This window comes from Corythoichthys intestinalis, chromosome 4, assembly GCF_030265065.1.
Source record: "Corythoichthys intestinalis isolate RoL2023-P3 chromosome 4, ASM3026506v1, whole genome shotgun sequence".
NCBI classification, from domain to species: Eukaryota; Metazoa; Chordata; class Actinopteri; order Syngnathiformes; family Syngnathidae; genus Corythoichthys; species Corythoichthys intestinalis.
In genome coordinates, this window is record NC_080398.1 from 2,866,015 (window position 1) to 2,893,658 (window position 27,644).

At 40.1% G+C, this 27,644-nt stretch overlaps 1 protein-coding gene and 4 non-coding genes across 6 annotated transcripts in view; 3 read left to right on the forward strand and 2 right to left on the reverse strand.

Moving 5' to 3' along the window:
• The window catches only part of LOC130914459 (protein PTHB1-like), a 233,758-nt gene that overhangs the window by 177,344 nt on the left and 28,770 nt on the right, over nt 1-27,644 (forward strand). The gene's annotated exons all lie outside the window — the stretch shown is intronic.
• trnak-cuu (transfer RNA lysine (anticodon CUU)) lies at nt 12,130-12,202 on the forward strand. The gene has a single exon. It is a non-coding gene; the product is annotated as a tRNA-Lys (tRNA).
• trnak-cuu (transfer RNA lysine (anticodon CUU)) lies at nt 15,540-15,612 on the forward strand. The gene has a single exon. It is a non-coding gene; the product is annotated as a tRNA-Lys (tRNA).
• trnak-cuu (transfer RNA lysine (anticodon CUU)) lies at nt 18,385-18,457 on the reverse strand. The gene has a single exon. It is a non-coding gene; the product is annotated as a tRNA-Lys (tRNA).
• On the reverse strand, nt 18,947-19,019 carry trnak-cuu (transfer RNA lysine (anticodon CUU)). The gene has a single exon. It is a non-coding gene; the product is annotated as a tRNA-Lys (tRNA).

Below are 27,644 nucleotides of genomic sequence, written 5' to 3' on the forward strand. Positions count from 1 at the left end.
GCGATCCATGGATAGTAAGACTTGTAGTTCTTAAAAGATAAATGTTAGTACTAGTTATAGAAATTTTATATTAAAACCCCTCTTAATGTTTTCGTTTCAATAAAATTTGTAAAAATTTTCAATCAAAAAATAAACTACTAGCCCGCCATTGTTGATGTCAATAATTACTTGCACAATGCTCATGGGTGCTGAAGCCTATAAAATCAGTCGCACCCAAGCGCCAGCAGAGGGCGTCAAAACTCTGAAAAACACAACAAGTATTCATTTCACTGTGGTGTCATTTTAATCTCTTTGAGCGGGGCATTTGTGCGTTAATTGCGTCAAATATTTTAACGTGATTAATTTAAAAAAAATTAATCACCGCCCGTTAACGCAATAATTTTGACAGCCCTAGGTTTTTAGCTTCTAATATTTTTTTTTTCTCCAAATAATATGGGACCTTAATGGAAAAAAAGAGAAAAATCCAACCTTCAATACAAGTGCATTTATTCAGTGGGGGAAAAAAATCCCACATAAAGAAATAATTATTTGACATCAAATAATGTGTCACAATTATTAGCACCCCTGGTGTTAATACTTTGTACAACCCCTTTTTGCCAACAAAACAGCACCTAATCTTCTCCTACAGTATAATGTTTCACAAGATGGGAAAAGACAAAAAGGGGGCTCTTCAGCCATTCCTCTTTGCAGAATCTCTCTAAATCATCCAGAGACCTGGGTCCTCTCCTCTGTACTCTCCTCTTCAGCTCACCCCACAGGTTTTCAATGGGGTTGAGGTCTGGGGGCTGAGATGGCCAAGGGAGGAGCTTGATTTTGTGTCTGGTGAACCATTTCTGTGTAGATTTGGCCATATGTTTAGGGTCTTGCTGAAAGACCCAGTGACGACCCATCTTCAGCTTTCGGGCAGAGGGCAACAGATTTTGATTTAAAATGTCCTGGTATTTCAAAGCATTCATGATGCCATGCACCCTAACAAGAGTCCCGGGGCCTTTGGAAGCGAAACAGCCCCACAGCATCACTTACCCACCCCCACACTTCACAGTGGGTATGAGGTGCTTTTCAGCATGCGCCTCTTTCGTGGCACGCCAGACCCACTTAGAGTGTTTGTTGCCAAAAAGCTCAATCATGGTCTCATCTGACCAAAGCACACAGTCCCAGTTGAAGCCCCAATACCGCTTGGCGAACTCCAGACGTTTGCCTTTATGATTGTGAGTGAGGAAAGGTTTTCTCCGTGCATGCCTCCCGAACAGCTTGCTGGCGTGTAGACAGCACCCCATACCCACTGTGAATTGAAAACAAGGGAATTTAACTAGTTTTATGGAGGTGTGTTTTTGCAGTGTGTAAAAAGTACAGTAATGTAACATGTTTGGAACTTTTGTTCAAATAAAAACGGTATCGGATCGGGACTGCGTATCAGCAGAGTCTCAAAATCAGGTCACTCGGACTCTGACTTAGGTGCAAAAATATGCGATCGGGACATCCCTACAGTCAATAGTCGCTCTCATTATCAATCTTGCTCTTTTACTAACTACTACAACACTTACTCTATCCACTGAGCTGGCAGTGAAGGAGCTAAGCTAATGATAAAATGCACTGTATAGTAAAATTAGCACAACAAACGATTCCCACTTAAGCTACTTCCTCTCACTCCAACCACGCGCACATTCCTCTCTCCATCTTTTCAAAGTTCTTTGAACGCACCCTCGCACCCCCTCAGCGGATCGTCACCGAGACGGGTTCGCATCAAAGCCCACTCCTCTTGTTGTGTGCGGACGGACGGCAATTAAGTGGGAACATCCCAGTGGGAGCGGTTCTGTCGACTCCATCAATCACGCCGCTAACCGCCGGAATGTCTGCGGCTTTCCCTCACTTTACGCGTTTGATTGTTCTAACCGCAAAAAGACAGACGAACGTGTATTTGACCGGTTCCACTTATTGATGATATTAGCCCTACTTGTAGTTATCTTAGTCAGCGTAATTCATATTGCTTTCATTGTGAGTGCGGGGATACGAAGGGGTTAAGGCGGGGAAGTGCTGGAGCCGGAGTTTGACCCAGACATGACCTGCCGATGAGAACATGGCTACAAACACATGGAGGAGAGAACAATGGCATTATCGACTAATAAATAATTCTCTGTGTTTGCATGAACTATTTCACTGAGAGAGATATAGATTATTCACAGTATGTGTTTTGGTCGTCAAAAGACATTACATTTACTCATGTATAGTAACTTTTTGAGAAAAATGTACTTCTAAGATTATACTTTTTACTTTCACTTGAGAAGATTTGTGAAGAAGAAACCCTACTCTTGCTACAATTGATTCATTATTCCTGCTTATTCTACATATAATGTTCCAGCACAGTGGTTCCACCCGTTTCACCAATGAGACATCTCGACACTAATCACGACTCCATTATACCAATCAGACATATTATTAGTGCTGCAAGGATTGATTGATTAACTCGAGTAATTCGATTAGAAAAAAGCTTCGAATCAAATTTTGCTGCTTGGAGGATTCGGTTAATTAGAGTGACGTTGTAACGGTTTGTTTTGAAAGTGTTGCATAGCATTTTATTGATTAGGGTGGATACACGGCCCTCTAGTGGCTACAGTGAATATGACATAACTTATTTAACACGGCTGAATCCAGCTGCTCTCTGTTAAGACCAATATAAGGTATGTTTTTCTTTGAGCTAATGTTTCAATCGTGTTCAATAACATGGCGTCTTTAAAATGCCGTAAAAAATGAACTATTTGACATAGAGTCAACATGACTCGAAAGCGCGGATTTAAAGCTCTCTCACACTTTTCATTTGGCACTGATATACCTCGGAAAAGTAGATGTATAATTATTTGAATTTCATGTAAGGAAATATGTTTTCTCCACTAGAGGCTACTCGTGCTCAAAAAAGCGTGTGATGTTTAATTTTTGTAGATTTTCCTAATCTTGTTTTTTTATTTTTAGTCGTGGTCTATTCTTGGTTTTTTAGTACATTATGCACAACTCTGATTTTATGTTTATTGTGGAAGAATCTAACTGCAACATATATTTGTTACATGATTTGATGCATTTTTATGCATTATAATAGATTTATGTATGTAATATATACTAAGTATAAGTATAAAAATGTTTAAACAAAAAGAGTTAATATCATACTTGTAAGTGCTAAATTTTAATGTAAATGTAACTGTAAATACTTTATATAATACTAATACAAGTTTTTAAAAAAAAAAACTAAAATTACTAAATTCCAATTATTAATATGATTATTATTACTAAAAATACTAATATTACTCCTTATTTGAGTATTCTTATCACCGAATACTGTTTTACATCTATTTTTGCAGAAGTGGTTATCTTATTTTGTAATTATTCTATTTCTTTATCAATTATTCACTTCCAGCCTCCGAAATTAAATAAACAGTTAAAATGCTTTGGACGTCTATCGTCGTCAATGGCAGCGAATGAGTTCAGCCAACCCAAACTCTTAACACATGGATAAGCGTTTAGCCTTAAAATTTCCCTGTTGGCAACAAATGATTACTTCCTGGCATTCGGCCAATCAGATAGCGGCGCATGGCCGCTTTGGAAGCACATTAGCCGTGAAAAACACTCTGCAATGGACCGGATTCAGAAGCGGCCATTTGTGTGTGTGTCTTGTGATGTTTTTTCTGGAGGTGGTAACGACTTGTACACGCCGACGGCGCTCTCAACTAGCGCACTTAGCGGTCATTAAGTCCCAAACTACGTCAGTTTGGTTCCAATGTTCCTCTGTTAGCGACGCTTTTAGCGACGCTCAAGGGTTTAGTCGGTGGAAAAGGGACTTTTAAAACTAGGGATGTGGCAATATATCGTAATACTTTGTATCCCAAAAGGTTATCAATATGCTACCGCCAAGAATCGATATACAAGTCGTCCCCGGGTTATGATGTACTCGACCTAAGTGATTTTGACTTTGCGACGCAAGAGTCTCGTCCACCATTTTGTCTCCAGTTGTTTTTTAGCCGCATAAACAGTACCTTATTATACCTCACAGTATCTTATTTATTACTTTACTTTATTAATATGATGTGTTCTGTTATCACTAAACGGGAAGTTGTTCAGCTTTACAGGCAGCAATTTTGAAGCCTTTGACATCTTTCACTTTTGACAGTTTGTAAAGCTGTAACACACAAATGGTCACGTCTGTTCAAAATGAAACGCATTTTAAAAATAAAACACTTGACGCAAAATATTAAACGTCCATCTAGTGTGATCAATATGTAAATATCGTCGATTAAATTAGCCTTATTTGCCTCACAAAAGTCCTCTAGCTTAAATGCTACGAAAGCTAATTTACAATTGTAATAGAAAATCACTCACACTTAACCAGTAGAGGTGGGAATCTTTGGGCACCTAACGATTAGATTACGATTTAGAGGCTACGATTCGATTAGAAATCGATTAATAATGCACCTCCCCGCCAACCCCAACCCACTGGCTATTAGCTGCTTTTAATGTTTCGTACAATAGTTCCAAAAGTGTTCAAAAATCCTCTCAGGCTAAACCAAACTACTATTTCAATATCAAGTAAACAGTTCAAAACAGTAAATAAAATACTCAAGTCCCCATTCTGTATCAGCAGCTCTAAACTACATTCAATTAATTTAATGTTGTGAATCAACCGTTAAAGTTGTTAAAATTGCTCCCGCTATTCCATAATTTCCCTTCTGTCTACTTTCGACATGTCAGTGTTTTAAAACGGTTTCATCATTCGAAGATAAATTTAAGTCAAGATTTTGCCGATTTAGGAGTATTTTAGATAAAGTTAATTAGGCTCGCTACAACAGAGCCTTCCATAGCAGTCTACTGCTTTAAGATGGTGGCTGTTTACTAACGCCTGCAAGTCTGTCATTTCGCATCTAGTTCTCTATAAATGTTCTAACGCGGCCGTCGTCTGTCATTTTGCATCTAGTTCTATGTACAGTGGGGAGAACAAGTATTTGATACACTTATCAAATACTTGTTCTCCCCACTGTATATATACAGTATGTGATATCTACTGTAGCATTATGTGGCCGTATGTTTGTAGCAACTAGCAACTGGGCATTGTTTGTAGCGGCTGTCGGCCACATTCAGGTATTATTGTTTTTTTTATCTAGCGGCATGAGTTGAACATGATATTTACTCTCGGTCCGTTCCTCATTGCTTCCCGAAGACCGCGCTGACTGTGTTTTAGTTCCGCTTTTAGTTCCGTCGCATACCCAAGCAACCTTGCTAAAAGGAGTATTAAAATTGCTAATAAAATCGTTTGGGATTATTTTAGATGCATATATGTTTTATTTTTTTTTTTATATAGTATTCAATGAGGAATACGATAGACCCATTAATAGATGTTTTTGGAAAAATCCCCATTTCTTTAAGTAGTCACATGAATAATGATGGCCTGTGAAAATCAACGTAAAACAACTCGGCAACAGAATCGTTTGATAATCTGCTAAACGATTCCATGGTATTGAAACACTCCCCGCACTTGTCGCTGCGACAGTGTAGTAAAGCTGTGTGTGGGCCCTCTGGGGGCCCCTGCTGGCTGGGGTCCTCGGCAATTGCCTGGTTTGCCTAATGGGACGCGACGCCTCTGAGTGTAGCCTTAAGTGCGTCAGATAGGGGTCAAACCATTCTCTGCTAAGATAGAAGTGGTGGGGGCGCGTTGTGCAAAAAACAAGGAAAAAATATATATTTGAAATATTTAATATGTTAAAGTTTTTAAGTATATATCGAGGAGAACATAATATTTAATCAAACAATGATTTAAATTAAAAAGAAATATGTAGTAAAGTAAAATAAATTAAGGGTCATTCAGGGGCCCCGCTGGTCCTGAGGCCCGGGACAACATACCCGGTTGCCCCCCTCCTGTCGACGAGTTTGACTGTAACCAGTGATGTTGCAGATTACTCGAAAAAGTAATTTAATTACTGATTACTGATTACTCCTCAAAAAAGTAATCTAGTTACTTTACTGATTACTTTATTATCAAAGTAACTAAGTTACTTTAAAAGTAATTTGTCAGTTACTTTTCCCAATTTTTCTCCCTTTGCTGCCTCAACAGAAAAATTTCATCGCATGTAATTGAATTTTTCAGATAAGGCTTTATCTTCGAGTTAGCAGGGGTTTAATGGAGTTGATTTCAACCACCACTGACTTGCGCTAGCTCAGCCACTCCGGAGCCCTGAAACTAACAAATAACTGACAAACTGCACAGAATTTGTTCAAAACAACTCCAACGACTAATTAAACCCCCACTAACTCGAAGATTAAGCCTAATGTCAAAAATTCTGAACTCCCCCTTTAAAATAAAGACCTAGCCGTTAAAATGCTGTCTATAAAAGTTGTATAGCAATAAGACAAACAACAAAAACAAATGAAATGAACAAGAAACCTACAAAGTATTTCATAATGCATTCAGTATAGGCCAAAAGTTTGGAGACACCTCAAGGGTGGACACTTTGAAGAATGTACAATATGAAACCTGTTTTCAAGAACATAATTCCTCATGTTCATTCATAGTTTTATTATTTTCACTGAGAATTTACAATAGTAGTGAAAATATATAAAAAGCACAAATGATGAGGCGTGTCCAAACTTTTGACTCGCTCTTTTGTCCCCCCCCCCCCACACACACACACACACACACAACGTCACACTCCGCCTAAGGTTACAAACTATAACTATAAAATGTACGTAAAGGCTGGTTACAAACTGTAAAAGTGCTGGCTGTCTCGTTACCTGGTGGCTTTGTTTCGATTTTGGTCGCGTTGTGCTGTAATTCCAAGTGGTTCCTTGAATTAGATGTAGTTATTAGCGGTCGACTGCCCTTTTGAGCCAGTGCAAAATTTGCGATGCACGGAGATATTTTTTGTCATCTTTATTGGAGAGAAATGTTAAGTCATGGCTCTATGTCCAATAAGCAAATGCAGCCTTTTGTGGTTCTTCTCCTACGTCTTCCACTGTTAGCATCCTGAGAGGTAGCCAGTTGTTTGTTAGCCGCCAACAGCGCTCATAGCATGGTAAAACACGTGAGCCGGTTTTTTTCCCCCCGATGAGAAAACGTGACATCCAACGGAGATACTTTTGTCATCTTTACTGGACAGAAATGTGAAGTAATGGCTGTATTTCCAGTGAGCAAAGGCATCTATTTGCGGTACATATCCTGCCTTTCACTGTTAGCCTCGCTGCCTCGTCAGAATGCTACGTTGTTGGCCGCCGTGGCAGACAGCGCTCAGCCTCAAACAGCACCGTAAAACACGTGACCCATTTTTTTTTTCATGACTACAGTATTCTTCATTCTACATATATTATGAGGACAAAAACAAAATAGTAACGCACGGGCACTAGGGAAACTAACTTTAATCGGATTACTGTCTTGGAAAAATTAACGCGTTAGATTACTCGTTACTGAAGAAAGTAATCAGATAACGCGTTACTTAGTAATGCGTTACTGACAACACTGACTGTAACACATGTAATCCATAAATTATGTTTATACAAAACCTCTTTATGTCGTTTAGAGGCATTACGACATTTCGCCAGTTGGTGGCGCATATGTCTAATAGAAAGATATTGGTCAGTCACTCAATGTATTCATAACTAACTTGAGACTCGTCCGGTGAACCTTGTGACTGAGCAGAGCCAGCTCACGGTATGAATATAAGTAAAAAATAATATAAAACAATAATTATTTTTATTTGTTTGCGCATTTAACAAGTTAATTACTTGTTAGGTCAAAGACGTGTGCCTTTGCAGTGACGTGAATAGAAGTGCCGTCGAGTGAAATCTCCTGTGAGCTCCGGTAAGCAAGGCTTTTCCTCTGCATCTCATATACTAGGCCTAAAAGCTTAGTTGTAATTAAATGTATTTTCGTTAAAGTTATATTTGTTCAAGGGTTCATGAAAATCAATCGGGGTTCAGGGAATGTTAATCTTATTGTTGTAGTTATATGGTTGTTTATTATATTAATTTGACTCTAAATAGCTGTTAGCATGAAGTTAGCGCTAATCGCTACGCTAGCGCCAAGCAAGTGTACTTCCAATAGGTACATTGTGAATGTGAAATGTGAATGTTTGATCAATATGTTGAGTTGTTTTACTACAGATATATTTGTAATTGTAATTTGCACATTGTATAGCATGACATGGTTGTACAGTTACATGATACATGATGCAAATATTGAGTAATGCTAGTATTAAGGTAAATTGAACAGAACAGAGTACAAATAGTGATTATACATTCGACACTGTGTGTAGATTAGGGCTGGGCGATATAGCCTAAAGCAGTGTTTTTCAACCTTTTCTGAATCACGGCACGTTTTGACATTGGAAAAAATCGCACGGCACACCACAAACCGAATGTGTTCCAAAATTACTTTCTGTACAGTATATTTAGTTATAAAATATTTTCTCAGTATTTATACTTACTCAGTGTGAAACTTAAGCCTGTTTGGATGAATGCAAAGCCGTTATCCCGGCAGGAATTTTCTTCAACAGCGCAGTCTCTCTCTGTTTAACATTAAGTTTCTAATGTTAAATTGATTTAAAGTAGAGATGCCGATCACGCCATTTTCAAAGTATCGGAATCGGCAAAAAAATATCGGCCATGCCTTTTTTAATATATGTATATATATATATATATATATATATTTTTTTTTAATTAAATTGTTTTCTAATTGTATTTAACGTTAAGACATAATATGATACACTCATCCAGAGTCTTTAGTTCAGGCTTAAGGTAGGGTTATCAAACTTATCCCGATAGTGGCGGTATTTTTATTTTTTTTTTTTTATAAATGTATCACGTTAAAATATTTAATGCATTGACTGCACAACCCACTCACGCATTGTCGCGCTCAATCTGTAATGGCGCCGTTTTACCTATATAGAGAGATAAAAGGCAGTGTAAAATGAGTACAGTGAATTTTGGCAGCCTTTGGAGCCTTTTTTAATTGGCTAAAGCCTTACAATTCCTCTCCTTACGATTAGAAATATCATGGGAAGCAATGTGGGGAAGCAAGGTAGCAATTGATCTTTTGCTTAACACCTTACGTTAATCCCCAATGCAGAGAAGAAGTATGGTCATACGCAAGCAGTTCACATGATAAAATGGGCCAATAGGACACTCTAAATTGGTAGCACCACGCACAGTCATGGTTCCACTTCCCATCATACATTTGGGCATGGCTACAGTATCATTTACTGAAAGCTCAACAAATACACTAGATGGCAATATTTAGTCACAATATACAAAGTCACAAGTCCTTCTATCCGTGGATCCGTCTCACAGAAAGAATGTTAATAATGTAAATGCCATCTTGAGGATTTATTGTCAAAATAAACAAATACAGTACTTATGTACTGTATGTTGAATGTATATATTCGTCCGAGTTTTATTCATTTTTTTCTTAATGTATTGCCAAAATGTATATGATCGGGGAAAATTATCGGGAATGATTGGAATTGAATCGGGAGTAAAAAAAAAAAAAAGCAATCGGATCGGGAAATATCGGGATTGGCAGATACTCAAACTAAAACGATCGGGATTGGATCGGGAGCATAAAAACATGATCGGAACAACCCTAATTTAAAGTGATTTATTAGCTGTTGAAAACTTGCAGTAAATTAAAAATAAAATTAAGTTGCTATTTTAGTCAAAAACTTCGATGTTAAATATTGCCATGATTCTGAAAATATAGGTGATTTTCTTTGCATTTGGTGATTTTTGTGCATCTAGTGTAAAATCTGAGACTTTTATAGATATTTTTTGTTATACTTATATAAAAAATAATTAATTGGGAGTTTATAAGGGAACGACTTTGAATTTTTTAATGCCGCTGCTCATGGAGACTCATATGACTCACGGCTAATGTAGGTGCCTGTTTTGGTTTTAGGTTGGTAGCAGCTTTGGTTTTGTAAATTTTTGAATTTGAAGTTTTTGAAAATAGGCCCCCTCCTAATCAGCCCCGTTTCCCGTGTCATGTCAATAGTTTATGAAGTCTATGGCTCAGTCTTACGATGAGACAGTTCAGCCAGACCCAACGCTGCCAACAGAGGGCAGTGTATCCTCCATCATTAAGCAAAATAACAATACTTTTGGACTTTTTGGAATTATTTTCAGATTTAGGGGTACTTAAAGGGTTAATTCCAACTCAACGCGGAAATTCGGGTTATGTAGCCAGCGTAGGAACTAGAGCTGAAACGAATACTCGAGCAACTCGAGTAACTCGAGTTTAAAAACTGATCCGAGTAATATTATTCACCTCGAGTAATCGTTTATTTTGACAGCTCTAAGCATCACGTTTTGCTCGGACTACTTTTAATGCGGGACAACGCGCTGATGTCACGTGCGTAGAGGAAGAAGCAAAAAAAAAAAAAAAAACTTACTGCAGCCGACAACCGCTACAAACGACGCCGACGTTGCTAAATACTAGCCCGCACATGCTACGTTAGTTGCAGGTAGCGTCCAATGAGCTACCTGCTCATCAGAGATCACATGTATGTTGAACTAGATGCACATTGACAGACTAGGCCGCGTCTGGGCAGCGTTAGCAAACAGCCGCCATCTTAAAGCAGTAGAGCGCCAAGCGCTAATAAAGAGCGCTAAGTGCTAATATATAAGATTAACGTTACTGTCACTACTAGCTCACCTTACGTTAGCCCTGCGGAGAGCTAGATTTAAATTCATTAAGACCACTTTCGATGCGTGGCTAACGTGTCTTACATACAGGCTTTAACATAACATAGCGTTGTGGAGTGATGAGGGTGTCAAATAAAAACTCAATAATGCTAACTATCAATTTTAGCTCAGTAGTCATTGCTGGATAAAACACCAAGTAGCACTAGTCCCTAATGTGCTCCAATACAGCCTGTATCATACATTTATTAATCCTATCAGGACTTACAGGTTAGACTAATTTAAAACTTAAATAGAACTTAAAAATGGCTTGACACAAATAGAAATTCAATTGAAAAACGTGGGAAAAATTCCTAACTTTTAAGTGATGTGTGTTATCAAGCGTAAAGGCATTTTTAGGTGTGTTTATATATAATATATATATGTATATACTTTTTAAAAATAAGAACTAAAGGTTTTTTGAGTGAAAGCAGTGAATTAGTCTTTTTTTTCATTCTAGTTACATCTGAGATGCAATTGTTGGCTATTTTCAACAATATACATAAAAAATAAAGACATTGATTGACTGAAAATGATCAAATGTCTTGTTTTCTCATGTATATCTATAATTGCTCTTCACCTGAAAATATATTTGTTTTATCCGATTACTCGATTAATCGATAGAATTTTCAGTCGATTACTCGATTACTAAAATATTCGATAGCTGCAGCCCTAGTAGGAACTTAACTCGTCGGTAACCCAGTGACTACCTGTATCGTAGCAAAACTTTCGTCGTTGACCACCAAAGAGTTAATTGTCCCTTCTCGCCTCCATAACACCTCCCCCTCTAAAATCCTCCATCTCCACAGTGACCAATAACATCTAACCTTTACTGTCCACCGCATAAAACTGTCGTCAGGCGGCCTCATTACATTTTTTCAGAGGTCCACCTGTACAACTTTCCCCTGCGAGTTTCACACAGCTGCTCCATGTTCACTCACACTCCAATCTCCACAATCTTGGCGAGCGCTCCGACGCGTCGAGACAGGTGGAGAAGCGCTAACGCGAGCCAAAGCGCGGCGCGAACACTAATCGGACTCTTGCTGAGGTCATCTGGCCTTTACGCCGTTTCTCTCTCTGTCCGTCAATAAATAACCGTACGTTCGCATACTTTAGCGTACGCGAAGGAGTGTCCGTCGAGGGTTGTAAAAGCAGGAGATGAATGCGCCGGTGAGGCGAGGAGACGGCTGATAAGCCGTTCGTTGATGTCATCGCGTCTGAGATCATTTCGACGTGTTTCACGGGAAGCACTGTACAGCTGTGTGAGAACTCTTAGATGTGTTGTTTTTCTTCATTTTTAGTAATCCTACTTTTTAATGAGGTCACAAAATGATGATGGAATCTTAATTTTCAAGAGCTCTTGTCAATGTAACCTTTGAAGGTTAACTCGGAGTCTTCAACGTAGTGTTGGGACTCTCTCGTCAGGCCCGGCTAGCTCAGTCGGTAGAGCATGAGACTCTTAATCTCAGGGTCGTGGGTTCGAGCCCCACGTTGGGCGTGTATATTTTCTGAAACCTGACAGCATATAGTTGTTTAGCAGAAGCAGTTGTACTGTTGGGAGTGTGTTCTGTATTTCTATCCTCTGTTGGTAGAGCATGAGACAGTTAACTCATTCACTCCCAGCCATTGTCACCGGAGCAAGGCCCTTTGCTCCTGGCCGTTTTATTGGATTTTGACAGATTTTGCAAGGCCCACAGAAAATTCTGTTCTATTGCTATTAGGGGTGTAACGGTACACAAAAATTTCGGTTCGGTTCATTTTCGGTACAGTAAGGCTACGTTCATACTACAGGTCTTAATGCACGAATCCGATTTTTTCGCATTTTTCCGACTCGAGTCAGGCATTAACTTGACGGTCTGAACGTGACAAGTCGCATAGAACGGGACCATTTCAAATCCGATCTGGGTCACTTTCGTATGTGGTCTAAATCCGATCTGGGCCACATTTTTCCAGACTGTCGCGGCGGTCTGTACTGTCCAGTCCCGCAAATCGGATTTCATGCAGCAATTACGTCATCAAATAGCGAGAGAGTCGTTACCGTAGCGATGCACCTGTGCGTTATTAGCGCCTAGCTTGCAGTGAACACGGCTTTCGGGGAAGAGCTGGGCTTCACAACAGTCATAAAAAATAAAAATGGGTTGAGGATAAGCCTGAGAATGCTCAGTTTTCTCTGTTACAAGTGAGCAATATTTCAACATTGCTTACACGGCCGAGAGAGAGTCAGGGCAAACTGCCCATATGTGTGTGACGTGCACGGACAGTGCGTGCATGCTATCGATCCATATAAACTTTGAATATAAGCCTAAACGGGGATTATTTATGTCTGTTATTTGTGTCCTCCTTTTGAAAAGCAAAACATGATATCCCTGGAATGACGGATGACGTGTGTCATTTGTTTTGATGCTTCTGCGCATGCGGGTCTTCTTGCTTAGCGCGTGTCGGACTGCGAATTAGTGCGCATGCGTAATACTTGAACGGTCTCAATGGATAAAAGCAGTCTGAACGGGCACGCCAAAAAAACGGATATGACAAAAAAATCGGATTCGTGCATTAAGACCTGTAGTATGAACGTAGCCTATGATAACAAAATGCAAAATATAAATTTGCTAGTTGTTTATTACACACTTTTGTGCTTTCAACAATAGGAACATTAGCCTATACAAAGGTAGAATTCTGCTAAAAAAGTGGCGGGTATTTAGAGAAAAGAATCCAACAACAATTTGCCTTTCAGACCCTGCGTGTTGGTTGGCTTTCTTTTTGAAAGAGAAGAAAAAAGAAGTCCTGTGCTAAAGAGAAAAGCAATCCCAATGACAAAGATTTTAACATGTATTTTACAAATGAAATGTCTCAATGATTCATTTTTTTTTTCTTATGAACGGTTTTCAAAACCTTTATTGGTGGAGTTAAATCGCTACACAGAAATTAATAAATTTAATTGTGTAAGCAGGATCTGTTTATTATTCTTATTATTTAATTACATTTCAATTTATTTTATTTAAATGGGCTATTGTTTATTTTATTATGTGTTTATCTTTTACAAATGTGATGTAGTATTCATTTATATTGTATATTTTATGTTGTATAACTTTAGTTCCTATGTGAATATTAGTTCCTACTTGTTTTGTTGTGGTAGGAGGGTTTTGTATTGAACACGGGGGCGTGTTATTATTATAGCAGAAAAGACAACTGTAAATCAACAAAGACAAGTCAACTGCGCCCCGTTCTACCACTCAAGAGATCTGATGGACTCAAACAGTGGGTTACGATTGCATATTAGTTTGAAAATCGACCGGATCCACCGTATTGTTACACGAGTAACTTCCGGTCTGCCCAATCCTAGCTAAAAGTATTGACGCGGGAGGGCCGCGTCTCGCGTCAAATAATAAACTCTGCGGTTCTTTTCGAGTACGTCACGTTGAGCCGCTTCTGGGACGAGTCTAACACGCGGTGTGCATTGGCTGATTGACTTTACCGCCCGCGTTTCACTGCTTTCTTGCGGCAGCCACGTTGTCGCGCCGTTGACATTTCTGAGTTACACTGTCCTACCGTGTTGGTCGTAATTATAGTAGAGAAGACGGAGTAAATATAATCTACACAAAGAAACTGTAACCCGATCGACTCACAGCCTCGAAAAGTAAGGGTTACATCACGTCAGAAACTCGTTCGGTACGCCTCCGTTCCGAACCGAGCACCCCGTACCGAAACGGTTCAATACAAATACATGTACCGTTACTCCCTTAATTGCTATATAAACATCGAACCCAGCAAAAGAAAGATTAGACTTTCTCTTTTTCAGCAGAAAAAAAAGTTTGTTCATATCTTTTTCCATTTAGAAATCAGCATTAGAAAATAGCTTAGTTTGAGCAATTTTCCAATTCCTGATGAAAAAACAGAGAAATTGAGCTTTTTGTGAAAGCATACATTTCAAACATAACTTTGACTTTAACACAGCTATTTTTCGCTTTTGTGACACCCCAAACATCTGAATAATGTTTTCGTTCTACAAAATAACATAAACAACAAGACAAATAGAGCTTTTGATCGCAAAGTAACAATTTATTTACACATAACTAAACTATTGAACTGTTGAACTATTTGCGCACAAAACAACGGGGAAGGCTCTCGGCTGCTCCCAGTAGAATGAGGTGGCTCCCAGTAATCTGATGAGTCCGGATCAAGATCGGTCTCACTTTTGTCATCTTCATCGTTGGTTTTAACCTCGGGCTCAGGAGTAAAGCAACGTGACCTCCGCAGAACGCGTGTGGAACCTGACGCTGTTGTGGCCGTCACCGTCTGTCTCATCAAGATAGATTTTTTTTAATCCTTCTTTGACGATGGTTTCGTGTTCTTTTCAAAACACTCCACCAGTGTCGTTTGCCTTTTTTTAAAATCGTTCTCCACATTTTTTTCTTAATTCTCACGCGTCTTCACAAGATCCCTCTAACTTCCGTTTCCTGACTATTTTTTTCACTTCCTTTCTTGGCCCAGGATTAGTTCTTACAAAATGCGCGACTGCCCTCCAGTGACCAGTTTTATTGCTTTAAAATGAGTTTTGAACATTGTGCATTGCAGTTTAGGTGCAACAGAACCTAGAGATGCCTCTTGTAAAAAAAAAAAAAAAAAAAAAAAGTAAAAGACCTCTAAATACGTTTTTGGGACACTGAAACAATTAGAGATAGAACCGTTTTTATACGTTTTTAGGAGGAAATGAGTTATCTTATGGTCAAGGGTTGCAGCCCCATGCTGGCTGTGTGTATTTTCAGAAACGTTATCAGTTTCCTGCTCCTAGTTGGTTAACAGCGCACGGTCCTACTCATCTTGATTTTGTGCTCCAAACCCGGCTAGCTCAGTCGGTAGAGCATGAGACTCTTAATCTCAGGGTCGTGGGTTCGAGCCCCACGTTGGGCGCTTCCATTTTAGGAAACCTGTTTATTTTCCTGCTTTTGGTTGTGTAACAGAGCCAGGGATGCAGCTGGTAGTCTGTTGTGTGTTTCTTACATGATTGGCATGTTGTATCACTGCCAGCTCTCTTTGTAGAAGGGTCCAGTTGTAGCCCAGCCAGTACTGGCCTTCCCTGCCCCACTTTCAACAGGTCATCAGAACCCCCAACCCTTTGTCATCCACAAACCGCACCCCCTGTTTTCACTTACCCTAACCTTAAAACCCAACCCTTTTTATGCGTCAAGGGATGCTGATGGCACCAACAATCCTCACCCCTTTTCCACGCAATGGGATGCAGAACACACCAAAGCATGTAGAGAGCATGAGACTCTTAATCTCAGGGTCGTGGGTTCGAACCCCACATTGGGCATATGTATTTTCCTGATCAATTCCCCCCAAAACCAGTGATGCGGTTGCTATTCCATTCTGTACTTCTAAGGCTTTTAGATCACTTTGTAAAGCTTGTGACTCTTAATCTCAAGGTCGTGTGTTCGAGCCTCACTTTGGTTGTTTGTATTTTCAGAAACCTTATCAGTTTCCTGCTTTTAGTTGTGTAAGAGCACACAGTGCTTCTCATCTTAGTTTTATACCTTAAGCCTGGCTATCTTAATCACTAGAGCTTGCGACTCTTAATCTCAGGGTCGTGGTTTCAAGCCCCATGTTGGGCGCATCTGTTTTCGGAAACCTAATCAGTTTCCTGATTCTAGTTGCTTCACAACACACAGTTCTTCTTGTCCCTGGTTGTAGACACGGTTCATACACAGTTGTACATAGTACATAGTACATAGACACAGTTGGTCATGTATCTGAGACCCACGTTGGGCGCATGTATTTTCAGAAATCTTATCACTTTCCTGGTTCTACTTGTGACAGCACAGCAGCATTGTTTGTCCATCCATTGTATACTTCTAATACTAATGCAGTTGTGTTGGCACTGATAGCCCAGTCGGTAGAGTATTGGAAGTGGAGTATTGTGGAAGACGGGAGGATCAGATGCAGCGCATAGTGGGGACACAAAGTGAAACGCAGGAGGACTCCAGTCAGGAAGCACCCCCCAGTACAGGAGACCTCTAAGCATCCGTTCTTCCCCAAAGCCACAGGATGGACTCACCTAATACTACCACAGCCACCCAACCTACGAGGGAGAGAGTAAGATGACCCCTCGCGAATGACAATAATGCCATGGGAAGACGGGTGCGAGGAAGCTGCGGAAAGGAAAGCTACTGAGGAGCAAGACCTCTTCCTTCAATGTAAGGAGAAAAGATGGCAAGCTTGGCTCTTTCCGATTGAGGTTGGCTGCAGAGGTTTTCCAGCACAGTCAGTCTGGAAGACACTTACTGCCCTGGGAATTGCACGATGTGAGAGGAGGGCAGGTTGGGGGAGGCAGCTGAAAGAGCATCTTGTTGGCTTTGGAATAGGTAGGCAGTGACTGGTCATCACTGCCGGCCAGCCAACTGGAGGGCGTCGTGGTTCAGTGTTGAAACGCCGAATGAAGGTTGGACACCACCTGACGACTTCTTGTCCTGGCTGAAAGCTACAGTCGAGGTGACAGTAAATGGTAGCATCGATGTAGATGTATTTATGCGTTAGTGCTCTTATTTTCTGAAACATTTCCAGCTGTGGGTTACATGTGTCGGAAAGGTAGTGCTATATATTCCAAAATGGAGCTGCCCAACATTGGGCTCGAACCCACGAGAGTGTCATGTTCTTCCGACTGAGCTAGCCGGGCCTATAACCTGATGTCATAACGAGTATCACTGTGCGCTCTCAGATGGCAAGGCAAATTTATTTATATAGCACAATTCAACACAAGGCAATTCAAAGTGCTTTACATCACATGAAGACCATAAAAAAGATAACTCAACACTGGACACCATCTGAGCTAGTCAGATGTACAAGTCTAAGGGTCAGTTTACATGGCGACTGTGCCATGTAAAGACACCATGGCAAAGACGCAAAACTTGGAATCATGCCTCCAAAGTTGAAGGATTCGATTGGGGGGGCTTGCTCTGCATCCATATCAATGGAACGCTCCCGCGCCGATAACGTCAGCACTCGCACACGTCACATTGGGCGTACGCAGCGGTGCTACTAAACATTAAAAACGGCAAAACGCAGAACGTCAGCTTTAATTTACTGTTTTAATAATATTTTTAATTTAAATATGTTGAATGTTTCCATTTTTGTGCCTTTTGGAGCAAAAGAAAAATGCCATTGCTTGGAGTGGGAGGGCATGTTGTCTTCCAGGCTGAGGAGGGTGTTGGGGTCAAAGTGCATCATTCGCTGTTGCCTTGTAAATCTGCACTGCCCCCTTGGGCCTGGCTTGACGATTACATCGTTTTGATGGGGAATTGCGACATTGGTCGGATGGAGACGGAACCATATAGGTGCAAACAAATTTTTCATGTTCTTGGAGGGTCACCATGTAAAGGGCCCCTAAGAAGCCCAGAATGGACTACCAATCGTATCACTGGTTTCGGATGCACAAGTCGAAGGAGCAACCTGATCAGGATTCCGAAAATTCTTGAAAAGACATAAGCCCAACCATATAGGTGCAAACAAATTTTTCATGTTCTCGGAGAGCGGATGCACAAGTCGAAGGAGCAACCTGATAAGGATTCCAGAAATTCCTGAAAAGACATAAGCCCAACCATATAGCTGCAAACAAATTTTTCATGTTCTCTGAGAGTCACCATGTAAAGGGCCCCTAAGAAACCCATACAGTTTCGAAAAGACATACGCCCAACGTGGGGCTCGAACCCACGACCCTGAGATTAAGAGTCTCATGCTCTACCGACTGAGCTAGCCGGGCCTACAGGTACTTATTCTGATGAGTAGCACTGTGCACACTCAGACAACTAGAAGCTGGAAATAAAATTACCTAGATGACACAGTGCTCAAACACACAACTATGAAATTAAGAGTCACACGCTTTAGTCCAGTGGTGTCCAAACTATTCCACATAGGGCCGCAGTGGGTGCTGGATTTCATTCCTACAAAACAAGATGACATCTTTTCACCAATCAGGTGTCTCACAAGTGTAATCAGTTGATTGCAGTCAGGTGCTGATTGTTTTAGCACAAAATTCATTGGTTAAACTGTCTGTGCTCGATTGGTAGGAACAAAAACCAGGACCTGTGCTCGATTGGTAGGAACAAAAACCAGGACCTACAGCGGCCCTTGCGGACACCCATGCTTTGGTCAGAGCCACAAGTCTTAGAAGCACAGAATGGACTACCAACCGTATCACTGACTTTGACTGCACAAGTAGAAGCACAAAACAGATTCCTGAAAAGATTTACGCCCAACGTGGGGCTCGAACCCACGACCCTGAGATTAAGAGTCTCATGCTCTACCGACTGAGCTAGCCGGGCCTACAGGTACTTATTCTGATGAGTAGCACTGTGCACACTCAGACAACTAGAAGCTGGAAATAAAATTACCTAGATGACACAGTGCTCAAACACACAACCATGACATTAAGAGTCACATGCTTTAGTCCAGTGGTGTCCAAACTATTCCACATAGGGCCGCAGTGGGTGCTGGATTTCATTCCTACAAAACAAGATGACATCTTTTCACCAATCAGGTGTCTCACAAGTGTAATCAGTTGATTGCAGTCAGGTGCTGATTGTTTAGCACAAAATTCATTGGTTAAACTGTCTGTGCTCGATTGGTAGGAACAAAAACCAGGACCTACAGCGGCCCTTGCGGACACCCATGTTTTGGTCAGAGCCACAAGTCTTAGAAGCACAGAATGGACTACCAACCGTATCACTGACTTTGAGATTAAGAGTCTCATGCTCTACCGACTGAGCTAGCCGGGCACTGAAAGCACAGCCTGCGAACACACGGTCCAGATGGTTCTGTATCCTTTCCCAGTTTTATACAAATCAACAATCCTTTGCAGGTCTTCAGACAGCTCTTTTGAGGTTTGTCCGAGCTATGATGCACATCAAACAATGCTTCTCAACAAGACATTTCTTACCAGGTGTGTGTTTTATATTGGGCAGGGCAACTTTAAACCACTCATCAGTGATTGGGCACACACCTGACTTATAATGTTTTGTAAAAATTGATTTCAATATAAATGTATAAATGTTTGGGTGGTATTAGTTAAAGCAGACACTGTATTTTCATCTGTGTGATTTTGACAAAGATCAGATCACATTTGGGGGTGTTTTTTAGGCAGAAATGCGAGAAATTCCGAAAGGTTCATAAAATTTTTCATACATACTGTATGTTTCTACAGTTCCTCTATGAGACCAGCTGTACTAATCAAGTAGATCTTTGTGAAGGCGCTTTATTTTGTTTGTTGTCGTTATCACCTGCAAATAAGACTTGCTAACAGTCAGGTAGCTAGCTCAAACACGCTAATGAACTTGCTGCAAGACGCCTTCTGTGAGTCCAAAGCAAACAGAAATTTCTGGCCCGCTCGCAGGAAGGAAGGAAGTGTAATGGCGAGCAGAACAGGAAATAATCTGTCTGAACGAGCGAGAAAACACGCACGCGCCAAAGCGTGTGAACGCCGTCTTGCTATCAAGTTTTAAATTGGCTCATTTCCCAATGGAGTGAAGTCAGGCCGCATGGTTTTCTCTGTTGCTTTTACCTCATGAGCTGCTATTTCCGGTGTGAAGTGGGAGGACTGGCAGCAAATTCACGAATGTTCAAATGGATTGGAAATCTAATTGTGATTAAGAGTCAATGGAGATTGTTGTTGAGCGTCTTTAACGAATATTGGTTTAACTGTTTCATGTACAAATTGATTTATATTCATGTAGGACAGAGGTCTCAAACCTGCGCTGGACAATATTTTACAGCCTTCATTTGGAATTCAATTCTATCACTAGTGTTGCCTGCATGTATTTTGCAACACGCTTTAAAAAATATATACAGGTAGTCCCTGGGTTACGAACGAGTTCGTTGCTACGTTGACCTATACAGTGTATTACAAAAGTGAGTACACCCCTCGCATTTCTGCAGATATTTAAGTATACCTTTTCATGGCACAACAATGACACTTTGGCACAATTAAAAGTAGTCTGTGTGCAGCTTATATAAAAGAGTTAATTTATTTTCCGCTCAAAATAACTCAAAATATAGCCATTAATATTAAGGGTGTAACGGTACATGTATTCGTATTGAACCGTTTCGGTTCTTGGTGTTCGGTTCGGAACGGAGGCGTACCGAACGGGTTTCTGACGTAATGTAACCCTTACTTTTCGAGGCTGTGAGTCGATCGGGTTACAGTTTCTTTGTGTGGATTATATTTACTGCGTCTTCTCTACTATAATGAGGAGCAACACGGTAGGACAGTAAGAAACGTCAACGGCGCAACAACGTGGCCGCCGCGAGAACGCAGTGAAACGCGTCCGTTATATTCAATCAGCCAATGCACACCAGTTGCAGTGCGGGTTAGACGCGTGTTAGACGCGTCCCAGAAGCGACTCAACGCGATGCACGCGAAAAGAACGGCAGAGTTTATTATTTGACGCGAGACGCGGCCCACCTGCGTCAATACTACTAGCTTACAGACCGGAAGTCACTCGTGTAAAAATACGGTGGATCCGGTCGATTTTTAAACTAATATGCAATCGTAACTAAAGATGCACCGATACTGGTATCGTTGGATCAAAGCTTCATGGTGGTCCATTTGGTCTGATGACAGTCGAATGATGCTGCTGTCAAATAAAGTGTTACCGGTTAATTTCTTTTGGTGTAAATATCCCATAATACAGTGAGGACTGCTGTGGCTTATAGTCCAGTGCGGCTTATCTATGAACAAATGTCGTTTTTTCGTGTCAAATTTGGTGGGTAGCGGCTTATAGTCAGGTGCGCCTTATAGTGTGAGAATGACGGTATTTATTAAAAAAAACTTATCTTAATGATCACTTTTAAATTCATTATCGGATTTGGTGTATGACAACGTGATTAATAACAGTTAATTACTAATCTGATGTGATTTTCCACGATTAAAACGTGTAATCAGTGCGCACTTGTCTTTTGACTCTTTGACTGCCATTGACGACATTAGACGTCCAATCCGTTTTAACTGGGCTGCCTTGCCGTCAATAGCTTTTTTCAATCTCTTTTACTAACTACCTGGGCTAGCAGTGAATGAGTTAAGCTAATGCTAACTTGTTAATAGAAGTCCACTGTCCCTGAAGGGGCTAAAATTATCGTCATTCGTCACGATTTGGGAAATTTACGACACCGTAGCCGAACGCGGCGCTGACAGCGCATAAAAAAGAAATACATGATCAATTCCCTTTTACAAGTAATCCGATCGGCCCGGTCTGACTTTTTGCGCGACTTTCAACGATTTATTGCGAGGCGCAGGAAAAAACTCGCGTGTTAAACACAATAGCTAACATGTTACAGATGTGTGTGAAGGGCGGAGAGTCGGTTAGATTTATGGCACGTGGGATAAAACACTTCTAAGTTAGATAAATAAGTAATATACTCTGAACGTGTCTCGCCCACTCGCGCTCTCTGCAGGACACACTGCTGTCTTTGTTCCCGTTGGGCAAACACACACACACACACTTGCTAGGATGTTCCTTTGAAATAATACGCCGGCATATTCTTCGGGCCACACGCGCTAAGCGCTAGCGTCTTTTCACGCCGGCGCTACGCAAACAAGACACTCATAAATAAAGCGAGGTTGGCACCGTTTCAATGCGGACAGCGTGTTTCGCGGCGTTCAGCCGCCTGCTAACGGGATTAGCTCGGAATGTTAGCGCTTCCGCTCGACGTCTGAGCTAGCTTGGAGCGTTTTGACTCGTGTTCACGCTGGAGTGCAAATTACTGGCAGTGGTGAAAGAGGACCGATTATTGAGAGTGATTGGTGTCAAGCAATCATTCGATTAATTGAGTCATTTATATTGTGGTGTACAGTAGGGGTGTCAAACGGGTTGATGTCTAAAGCTTTCACAGCCAGTCCTGCCATTTTAAAGCAACACTAGGTAACTTTTCAACCGTTATAAAATATTTTCATAACATTTGTGATGACATGTCGACTAGGGCTGCAGCTATCGATTATTTTAGTAGTCGATTAATCGGTGCACTAGTTCAAATAATTGAGTAATCGGATAAGGGACATAAAAAAATTAAAATACCTGAGCTGAGCCTCAAACGGTATAAATAATTATATAAATGAGGATCCAAGTACAACAAAAGAACAATTGGCTAACTTACATAGCAAAAGTCTGCTAGCTTGAATGCTATATAATGCTAGTGATTTTTTTTTTTACAAATGGTTCAAACACATATTCCCACAAAAAAACGGTAAAATACACTTGTAATCTAAATTAGGAATGCATTAAAAAACATAGCTTATGTTGGTCTTAACAGGGAGCAGCTGAATTCAGCCATGTAAAATGAGTGTATACACCCAAATCAATAAAATTAAATGTAAACACTTTCAAAACAAACCATTATAACGCCACTTAAATTAAACGAATACTCAAAGCAGCTAAATTTAATTCACATTTTTTGTAATCAAGTTACTTGAGTTAATCGATTAATCGTTGCAGCACTAATGTCAACTGACAACTAGTTAAATGACACCACTTTTATATCTTGAGGGGGTCTGTATCACTTTCATCTGCACTAATTAAACTTGAGCAGGGTGGCAGGAACCTTGCATCACACAATTTTTTTTTTTTCAATGTATTTCACTGTTTTTGTTCAAATTTAGCGTTGAAAGAGATACTTATAAGTCATCTTTTTTCACTTTTTTTCCAAAGTATAATTAAAAACACTTTTTTGTACATATATACAGTGGTATGAAAAGGTATCTGAACCTTTTGGAATTTCTCACATTTCTGCATTATATCACGATCAAATGTTATCTGATCTTTGTCAAAATCACACAAATAAAAAAACAGTGTCTGCTTTACCTAAAACCACCCAAACATTTATAGGTCTTCATATTTTAATGAGTATAGTATGCAAACAACGATAGAAGGGGGAAAAATAAGTAATTGAGCCATCACATTTAATATTTTGTACCCCCCCCCCCCCCCCCCCACACACACACACACACCTTTGGCAGCAATAACTTCAACCAGACGCTTCCTGTAGCGTAGCTACAGATCAGTCTGGCACATCGATCAGGACTAATCTTCATCCTTCTCTCCAAAACTGCTGTAGTTCAGTCAGATTCCTGGGATTTCTGGCATGAATCACTGTCTTTAGGTCATGCCACAGCATCTCAATGGGGTTCGAGTCTGGACTTTGACTTGGCCACTCCAGAACGTGTATTTTCTTCTTCTGAAACCATTCAGAAGTTGATTTACTTCTGTGTTTTAAATCATTGTCTTGTTGCAGCATCCATCCTCTTTCTAGCTTCAACTGTCTGACAGACGGCCTCAGGTTTTCCTATAAAACATCTTGATAAATTCTTGAATTTATTCTTCCATTAATGATTGCAAGTTGTTCAGGCCCTGAGGCAGCAAAACAGCCTCAAATCATGACGCTCCCTCTACCATGCTTCACGGTGGGGATGAGGTGTGGATGTTGGTGAGCTGTTCCATTTTTCCTCCACACATGACTTTGCGTGTTACTCCCAAACAATTCAACTTTGGTTTCATCAATCCACAAAATATTCTGCCAAAACTTCTGTGGAGTGTCAAAGTGTCTTTTTTAGACAGCAGTGGCTTCCTCCGTGGAGTCCTCCTATGAACACCATTCTTGGCCATAGTTTTACATGTAGTTGATGTTTGCACAGCGATATTGGACTGTGCCAGTGAGTTCTGTAAGTCTTTAACAGATACTGTTGGGTTCTTTTTGACCTCTCGCAGTATTCTGCGCTGAACTATTGTTGTCATCTTTGGTGGACGGCCACTCCTCGGGAGAGAAGCAACAGTGCCAAACTCTCTCCATTTGTAGACAATTTCTCTGACTGTCGATTGATGAGCATCCAGACTTTTAGAGCTGGTTTTGTATCCTTTCCCAGCTTTATACAAATCAACAATCCTTGATCGCAGGTCTTCAGACAGCCTTTTTGACCGAGCCACGATGCACATCAGACAATGCTTCTCATCTAGTCAATTCTTACCAGCTGTGTGTTTTATAGTGGACAGGGCAGCTTTAAACTACTCATCAGTGATTGGGCACACACCTGACATACAGTGTATTAGAGCAGGGAGGTAAACCGAAAATTTACCGTTACCGAAATTCTTCACGATGACCGATGTAATTTTGACCATGTCGATAAATTCGGTAATTTAATAAAACAAGAAAATATAGTCTTTTCATCCCGCTTTGACTCTGTGTTGTTTGGCTATGTTCATTCCCCTTTAAGAAAGCAGTCAGTGTGGTTACATATGGAGTCACGTGGTTTTCAGGAAGCCAAACAAACAGAAGCCCGGTGGGCTAACGCTAGCGGCTAACACTACAAGCTAGGCCTGAACGATATATCGTTTAAACATCGCCATCGCGATGTGCGCATGCGCAATAGTCCCATCGCAAGGACGTGCGATAGTTTTTTCATTTCATTTTTTTAAATCCACAAACGTTTGTTTTGAGCAAGGAGCGAGAAGGAGAGTGAACAGTCTCTCATTCTCTCCAGCTCGCAGTCATCGGCTCCTCCCCCTCCCCTGCTAGAGCGGAGTGGAGGGAGGAGGGGCCGAACAGCAGAGCGGAGGGAGGAGGGGCCGTTTTCAAAGTGAAAGCAAGCAATCAAGCAGCACGTTGAATAGGGAAGAGTTTTGGAAGTATTTTGGCTATCGACAAGAATATAAGGAACAAAAAACAGCCCTGTTGACAGTGCCTCGCCATGGTTGCCTCAACAAGAAGTAATCTGTCGAACATGTGGGACCATTTAAAACGCAGGTATCTATGCATTCCTGCTACGAGCTTCCCATCAGAGGCTTTTTAGTACAGGTGGGAACATTGTTACGTGCCAACGTTGTTGTCTCAAGCCTGCAATGGTGGATAAACTAGTAGTCTTGGCCAAAAACCTATGAGACCCAGTTGAGAATTGCTGAGCAAGGAAGGTGGACGATATGCAGACAAATACATAAATTTGGGAGTTAAAATGGTTCTGTTATTCATCAGTTATTTGCTGTTATTCAGTTCAATTATTTACAAGTTCAATTGAGTTTCTGTTTCTTTTATATTTAAATTAACTGTAAATCGTATTTTTCAAATAACTATAGTACAGCTGCACATAAAGTTTTGATACTTAATATTTTTTAAATATTTTTACAACTTTGTTGCAGTTTTGCAGTTCTATATTGTTATATTTTGTGTAAACAACTCAGGGGACTAATGCACTTGCACTTTTATTTGACAGATTTAATATTTAAGTTCAAATATGTTGACAACTTTATTGTTTTACTGAGGTTCTTATTTATTGTTATAGTTTGTGAACAACTCTTATTTGTCATATTTAATATTTTTGTTCAAATATGTTTACAACTTTGTTGTTATTTTACCGAAGTTGTTATTTATTGTTATATTTTGTCAAAAACTCAGGGGACGAATGCACCTGCTCTTTTATTTGTCATTTAATGTATTTGCTGCTGTTGAAGTGTCAAATATTGTGTTCAAGAAATTATCTATTTTGTGCAGACATGGCTTCCTGGATCCCTTCATAATAATACAGCAATCTTAATCATTCACAAATGAAACGGTATTATATGAATACACTGTGGTCACGGTGTGTCATGCAAAGTATTTCCAAACAGCTATTCAAGTCATCTAGTGAATATTTCTTTAAAAAAAAATTTTTTTTTTTTTTTTTTTTTTACTATCGCAATATAATATCGCAATATATTGCACACCTAAAAAAAATCGCAACAATAGTTTTTTCCAATATCGTTCAGGCCTACTACAAGCAAATGTGATGGAGTCGGGTTTAAGGGAGCTTTGCTAAACTTTCACCCGACATTAAGTAAACTCTTGGCGGGTTCCAGACGGGCTTTCACCCGCTGTCCTCCCTGGTTTTCACGATTTCAGGAAAGGATGCTTTCAGTGCTTTCTTCTGGTAGCCAAGCCACAGGCTAACGCTAGCGGCTAATGGTACAAAAAATGTGATGGAGTCGAATAGCGGCTCTAACCTTGTCGAAACGGCTGAAATTAATGAGTGGACTGGGCACGGACTTCATCTAGCAATCATTATGTCGCGTTATTTGGTATCTCTTTGTGATTTCTCTGAAAGCTTTCATGATGGTAAAGCACTCCGCATAAAGTATAATCCAACAGTAAAGCCTATATATAATATGACCGTTTAATGGCCAGTTATTTTTCTGTATGTGTTTGCTTTATTCTGCCATCATAAAATCTTATTTGTTTGATTGGCATCAGAGCAATACAGCTTTAATGTGGTTCTGTCTGTGTGGGGGTGCATGTATTAAAAAATGTTCTGGAAAAAAAAAACTGAAACCTTGAAGTAAACACTTGTTGAATAATTATGTCACAGCAGCCATTACCAATAAGTTTTCTGAAGTGTACTGTTAAAGCTGCAAGTCATTTGTGTTACAATGACATGTTTGCACAGTCGTCATATTGATTTTTATAATGTTGTACATTTTTCAAGTCATACAAGCTTTTATAAATGTTCACACTAGAATTCTTATTGTTGACAAGATTTTTTTATACTTAATGTTTAAACTGCATGTGCAATTGTTAAATTGAAAGCTGGTAAATAAATTTAACAAGAAACGGTTAATTTGTATTCCATGTATTGATTCAAATTTTCAAATTATATAACAGTCCGCTTGGGCGAATTTATCGTTATCGAGGTAAATCTGCTCAATTTACCGTGATACATACTAAAGGCCATATCGCCCAGCCCTACAGTGTATCACAAAAGTGAGTACACTCCTCGCATTTCTGCATATATTTAAGTATATCTTTTCATGGGACAACACTGACAAAATGACACTTTGACACAATGAAAAGTAGTCTGTGTGCAGCTTATATAATAGAGTTCATTTATTTTCCCCTTCAAAATATAGCCATTAATATCAAAACCCTTGGCAACAAAAGTG